Source organism: Lucilia cuprina, chromosome 5 (genome assembly GCF_022045245.1).
Source record: "Lucilia cuprina isolate Lc7/37 chromosome 5, ASM2204524v1, whole genome shotgun sequence".
Taxonomy (NCBI): Eukaryota; Metazoa; Arthropoda; class Insecta; order Diptera; family Calliphoridae; genus Lucilia; species Lucilia cuprina.
The window spans coordinates 37,950,679-37,958,374 of NC_060953.1; positions in this window are offsets into that span (position 1 = coordinate 37,950,679).

Sequence of the window (7,696 nt, forward strand, 5' to 3'; positions counted from 1 at the left end):
TTCAACATCTGACGAGTGGAGTGGTCCGGTCAAAACGGGGTCTCTTTGACTCTACTTGACAGTTCGCGTGTAGTGAACTACCACGTAAACCAACCAACCAATAGACTAGATTATAGACTAGTCTATAGACTACTCTATAGACTAGTCTATAGACTACTCTATAGACTAGTCTATAGACTACTCTATAGACTAGTCTATAGACTACACTATAGACTAGACTAGACTATAGACTACACTATAGACTAGACTATCGACTAGACTATAGACTAGACTATCGACTAGACTATAGACTAGACCATCGACTAGACTATAGACTAGACTATAGACTAAACTATAGACTTGTCTACAGATTTGGCTATAAACTAGACTAAATTTTAAACTTGTCTATAGACTTGGCTATAAACTAGGCTATATACTAGACTATAGACTTGGCGATAGACTAGACTATGCTATAGACTAGGCTTTATACTGGGCTATAGACTATAGAATAGACATGTCAATTAACTGTTAAAGTTTCTTAAAAAAAAAACTAAACAAGAATGAGAAAAGCGTAATATTGAGTTATTTCGGAATTTCTGTAATATTTCCATTATTTATGAAACGATGTTGCTGATTTTAAAAAGAACGTTATCGAAAGCAGGTTTGATATAATTATTGAAGATTTTTACTTCGTGTATATACTCTTCAGAATATAGGATACATACTTAAGGACATAGCTAAATAAAAATTCTTCTAAAAATTCTTCTTTTTGATCTCATTCACAAACGCTTAAAAACTCCAAACTAAAATGTGTCTCTAAAAGATTAAACTAATCTTCTCATAATTGTTCCACCTTACAAACAATAAAAATAAGTCGAAATGTAACTACAACAAAAATAAAAACAATACACAAAAGTTTTTTAATTTAAAAAGCTGAATAAAGAAAAACTTTTGCCATTAATTTTAAGAAAAATGAAAAAAAACTGTAGCCATTATCAATGGCATACTCATCATCGTCATTATTATCATCATCTGTGTCATCACTAATGGCTGGTGCTTAAAAACAAAGTAAAAAAAAATAAAACATAAAAACAGCAAAAAACACAAGAAATTTTTAAACCAAATAAAAGAAAGAAAAAAGTTAACTGTTAAAACGGTGGCATTGGCATCGCCATCACCGCCATTAAATAAAATGATGATAATACTTAAAAACAGCTAATAATGGCGTACGGAAGGAAGTGAGCTTAGTAAACATTATCAAACTCACATACACACATAAACATATACATACATATTCATTTCCGTTTAACGACTGAAGTGTAATATTGTTGTTACAAAAACTGTTATTTTGTTTCAAAGCACGAATATAAAACAAAAAAAGAATAGTTTTTAAAAAAGGACTCGTTATTTTGTTTTAAACTTCTTTGTTGTTATTTTTTATTTATCCTTTTCTGTTGAGGTTTTTATTCAAACAAATTTTATTTAAGCGCATGCGATTTTCTCTGTAAGTTTACTCACACCTCCTGCTCTTTTCAAAGAGTACAACTAATATGTCTTTTTATATTTTCTCATCTTGTGGTTGTTGTTCTCTCCGTGAAGGAGGAGCTTAAAAATATCCTGATTTTTATACCATTTATTTCTTTGTTGAACTTTTGATTGTTTGTTATTTACCATTTCAGTTTTTGTTGCTTTTGTTTTTTCTTATTTTTTTTCTGTTCTGTTTTTATGTCTTTTTGTTTGTGTGTGTGTGCTGAATAAAAATGGCTTGAGAATGATAATTGTTGCAATTATAATATTAAATTGAGAGATCATACCATTTGGGAATAACTAACCGTGTTTGTATGAATGTCGTGTAATTTGTGATGATGGATGCTTAAATTTCAAGACATTGTTGTTTTTGTTTTTTTATTTCTTTTGCTTGATTATTTTCGCATAAAACAAATTATTCTTTTTTTATGAGAAAAAAAGAAATTTATTTTAAAGTGTTTTAAATTTATCGATTTTTATAGATTTTAGAACTTCAAGTTTTAATTAAAGACCAAGGCCTTATCTATAGACTAGACTACAATGTACTCTATAGTCTAAACTGAGTTCTACCATATAGTCTGGACGATTAGTATTTTTGAGTCTGGAGTAGTATTACTTTTTAGTCTGGATTAGTACTATTACTTAGTCTGTGCTACTTATATACTATTATTTAATATGTTGTGTGACATTCTAGAATCCAGACTCTGGACTATTTTTTATACTATAGACTAGTTTATAGATAGTACTATTTTCAAATATATAGCCTAGACTATTATCTAGAATAGCCCGGACTAGTCTATATTCTGGACTAGTTCTATCTAAAAGTCGGATAATTGTATAGTCTATAGATAGGACTATTCTCTATAGTCTGCTATATTCAATAACCTATAGGCTGGTCTATTGTCTAGTCTATAGACTAGACTCTTGTCTATAATATAGTCCTATAGCTGGAACTATTGAATAGTACTAGCTCAGATTATCTTCTAGTCTAAAGTTTGGAATATTGTCCATAGCGTCGGTAAAGGACTGTGGGAAGTCGAATGCGACTGTTATCTAGACTAATCAGGCAGCCACAGCGTGTCAGGCTAGTTTGTGAGCAGGAAGTCAGTTTGGCACATCTAGTCTGCCTGAATGTAACAATTTTAAAACTCTTCGTAGTTGCTCGCTAAGTGGCGAAGTACCTTTGGACTTCTTATCAAGTCCATGCATAGCTGCTGCAGCCCAAACCGTTAAGGCGGTTAAAACCCACACCTACTTCGGGTACTAATGATAAGGGGTCAGCTAAGTCGCCTCTTCCACCAACTTCACAAGTGCGGGCGGCAACTACGAGCCGTTTTGAGCTTTTTGTGTCCATACCACCCGGGGAACCCACAACGGAATACACAGCTTCCCTTCAATGAGCCAAGGCTTAGATCGCTGGCAACTATTAAGCTTCTCCTCATGACGAAGTAAAAAAGGAAGTGGAAGTCAATGACGCGCTCTTTCAGTGAAGTTGCCAAATACAACCTTGTTCAAGCAGTCATTGACCGAAACGAAGTTTACGGATCCATATCACAGTCTTACTGGGATGTTGTGAAGCAAAAACTTATGGGAGTGTTCTCAATGCGATAACACTGGATGGTTCCAGGGTCACGTTAAATTAATGACTTGGGCAGAAGAACGCTCAGCGTTGCTTGATCAGGATATGTGGTCGTCGTCCTGAACAAGGATTTCTTGATACCGCTGCGAGAAACAAAGGGGAAGGTGTAGGAGAGTGGTAAGGTGACCGTGCACTCAATAGAAGGCCCGTCTAGCCACACCACCTTTGATTCTTTTCAAAGAGATGATAAATTGATGTTGAGTCTGGACTATTGTCTGATTATAATCTGGTCAATTATTTAGTCAGTAGTCTGAACTATAATTTACAATATAGTCTAAACTGAATTCTACTATATAGTGCGGACTAGAGTCTAGTCTAAAGTCTATATAGTGAGGACTATATTCTACACTATAGCCTTGTCTAGTTCACATGCTGCACTGGTGTCTAGTGTATAGACTATGGTGTGGTCTATAGTCTAGACGATTTGATAGATTAGATATAATTTGGAACTTATATTAATTTGTATCGAAATTAACAAGAAATCCAAATAATTTAATTACAAAACAAGTGTCACTGATGTTTGTTTGCCATTTATATCAACATCATCATTGTCATCATGTTAATTTTATTTATCAGTTCATGAGTATACATACATATGTATGTATTAATTACGTGTTAAAATACCATCTACAAAAGTGATTATCTATGTAAGTATATCTGTCTGTGACTAAGTATATAAATATATTTCCAACAGTTCTAAAATTGGCAATATATCCTTTTTGGTAATGCCAAGTAAATGCAGCAAACTCTAAGTAGTCACTTAAAATTTAAAATGTAATTTTAATGAAAATAATCCATATAAAATCAATTAGCTTCATAGTTATGATCACAAAGGTTTGATAAAATCATTATTTAGTGCGGCGCCGTTCCCTAGAATAGATGGGTATTTAAATACACCCAGCAGTTCGACAAAGAGTCAATGCATACAAAAAAGACAGTAATTTCCACTAATAGTTAACCACTTGGATGATCGTAATTCGTATGTTTTGGGTCATTCATCACGAATGTACCCTTTGTAATCGAGAATGAACACATTCGTCATTTTAGTGTCCTCTTTGTAAGCGGTAGCGGAGACAGTCGTCTATTTACTGTCCTCAAGTAACCTAGAGATTATACTCTTAAAAGTAGTTTTTGTTTTTGTTATAGTTATTTTACTCATCTTTTGGAGAAATGATTATTACTTTCTACTAATATGCCTACATCTGGTTGACTCAAATTTATATCTTTCGGTTCAATAGTCACATTATTGTCCCATAGTATTCTAGAGAGTAGACACTTGAAACTTTTAAATTTTAGTTCCATTAATATCTTACCACCTCTCTGACTCCAATTCGTATGTTTTTGGTCTTTCGTCGCAAATAAACTCTTTGTAAACGAAAATGAAGACAGTCGTCACTTTAGTGTCCCCTTTGTAAGCGAGAGCGGAGGCAATCGTCTCTTTACTGTCTTTTTGTAGGGTGTAGAGTGACGATTGACTTCCTCCTTCCTAGGACAAGCCCATGTTAAAATGGTTGGTCACCTAGGTAGTTAGGTGGCTAGGGGCCACCACAAGTGGTAGGTTAAGTGGTCAGTTGGGGACTATCCCGTCGAACTGCTGGGCATATATGCATATGTACGTACAACTAATTGATATAAGTTGTAGATATATAATGTATAATCCAATTGATTTTGCCTACTGAAATTGATATAATATTTTATCTACTGCAACTAAATATTTATATATACATACCTATGTATACGTACATTTGTACCACATTTACCTGTCAAACTACATGTGTCATTTGTACGTTTATTTTTTTTTTGTCCTTCTACCCCAGTGTTTTGTTTTATTTTTATTTGATTAATTTCTTTTTATCTCATCAAATTATATGTTATTATATTGTTATTTGCGTATATTTAAAATATAATGTATTTGCTATTGTTATAGATATATTTTTTGTAATTTTTCTAACAAATACTCAATGTGCAATCAATTAAGTATGACAAAGAAACATATGTACATTAAATGCTTGTATTAAGTATGAATATTTAACTAATTTTAGTTGTAACTAAATTGTAAATTTGCCGCTTGGAAAAAAAAAGATTGATATTGAAATTACGTTAAAATTAATGCCAACATTAAGACCAAGTGATCGATAATTAGAATTTGTAGTTGAAATGTTGTCATATGTTATAAAAAGTATAGGGTTACAATATTTGTTCATAATTATTATAAAATATTTGATTTACATTATTCCATGATAAAATGAATCAATAAACCCGTATTTTCGAGTCCTTTTAAAAACATATAACGTTAGCTTAATTGTGACAAGTCCACTTTATTGTGAAAATTAAGATTTTAATGAAAAAGAATCAAAAATCATGTACTTTTGCTATAATGAATTTCTTAAGCCAAGGAATATTGAAGCTAAAAGGTTCAAGGATGGTGTTATGGGGCCTCGAAATAATGCTTGGTTGAAACTTAAAAATGCACATGAAATATTGATATTTAAAACTTTTTTTCATGAACTTCTTTTTAGATGTCGGGAGTCAGTATGTTAAAAATGTGGATAATTTAAAAAAAAAACAAATAATATTTCTATATTCGGCTGTGCCGAATCTTATATACCCTTCACCAAGTATGTTTTAAAAAACAGTTTTTATTTATTTTGTATCTCTGCACACATGTCACTCATAACATACACACAAACAAATATAAACTGTAGCAGAAAGAAATATTAACCGTTGTACTGTAATACCACCGTCAAACTGTATTACCACCCTCAAACAAATATGAGCTGTATTACCAACATATTACTGCTTTATCTCCTTGTTCTTGTTATACCCTTCACCTTCGTGAGAACAGAACAGCATCCAAACATACAACAAAATACACAGCTGAATAAAACCAAATACATCTCCACACGCACATGTACATCTTTATCCAATTCACAGTGTTGTTGTTGCTTTTTTAACAAAGCATGGAAAAATGTGGCTTTTTTGATGAAATTTTTAGAGGTTGTCTCGGATTTTTGCTCATATCTCAGTTATTTATAGACCGATTTTGCTGATTTTAAATAGCGAACTTCTGGAAAGCATGTCAAACTGAATTATTGAAGATTCGGATCTCGCCAATATCTGGGGACCTCTAAAAACTAATTTCAACAGACAGACGGACAGACAGACGGACATGGCTTAACCGACTCCGCTATTTATAAGGATCCAGAATATATATATACTTTATAGGGTCGAAAAATTATATTATAGAAATTACAAACGGAATGACAAACTTATATATACCCTTCTCACGAAGTTGAAGGGTATAATAAACCATTATTGACAAAAAAAAGAGATTTTCTACAAGAGGGATAGAGGAATAAGGGTAAATATGGTCATATCCTTATAAATTTTGGTAGAGGAATTTAAATCTCTACCAAAATGTGGAATATTTTTACGTATTATTGACAAAAAAAATAGATTTCTACAAGAGGGAAGGAAGGGGAATAAGGGTAAATATGGGCCTATCCTTATTAATTTTGGTAGAGAAATTTACGTCTACTTCAAAGTTATTTATGTATATTTTAAGAATATGTGCCAAATACATCAAATTATCTTGAAAATTGCGACCTGTAGCGTATGCTCAAGATTTACATGGACACACAGACAGACAGACAGACAGACAGACAGACAGGACGGACATACTGAAAGATGGACATCAACTAAATCGACTCAGAAAGTGATACTGAACCGATTGGTATACACAGACAGGACGGACATACGGAAAAATGGACATCAACTAAATCGACTCAGAAAGTGATACTTAGCCGATTGGTATATTTAAGGTGCGTCTAGAACCAATATTTGTGGGTGTTACAAACATCAGCACAAACGTATAAGAGTAGAAATACAAACCTGCGGATGCGGTTGCGTTTTCTGGTTGCCAAAGAAAATATAAAACAAATTTTAATTTGGTGCGGATTTATTCAACGATTTAAGTTGTCAAAACTCAATATAAAAAATATCCATCTCCGCAGCCGCAATATTGTATTTCTACTCTTAAAATAAATTTTAATTTAGTGCGGATTTCTTATAATATAAATAAAAATACCCCTCACCGCAGCCGCAATATTGTATTTCTACTCAAACAACTGAATTAAATAAACGCAGCCGCAAGATTGTATTTCTACTCTCAGCAACACATTCATATGTCACAAACTGCGTCATCTGGTAGTCAGTGTAAAATTAAACTGAAAAAAGTGTCTTTGATAAGTGTACATTTATTTTCAAATGAAACATAGAGGGCGCATCCATATATAAAAAATTAATGTGTTTTTCTTGTTTGAACGTATATTATACGTATAGATTACCACGGTTAAACCTATTTTCTTGAAATTTTCACAGCGTATTCCTGTATGTCTGGAATAAGTAACAGGCAACTTTTCATTTTGAAATTTCATGTGGGCGACGAACCACGCCCATATTTAGAACATATAAAATCCGTATATTTGAGATAATATAACAGTTAGAGTCCTCAACTTTTGTCGGTGCCACTCAACATTAAAATGTCTTCTT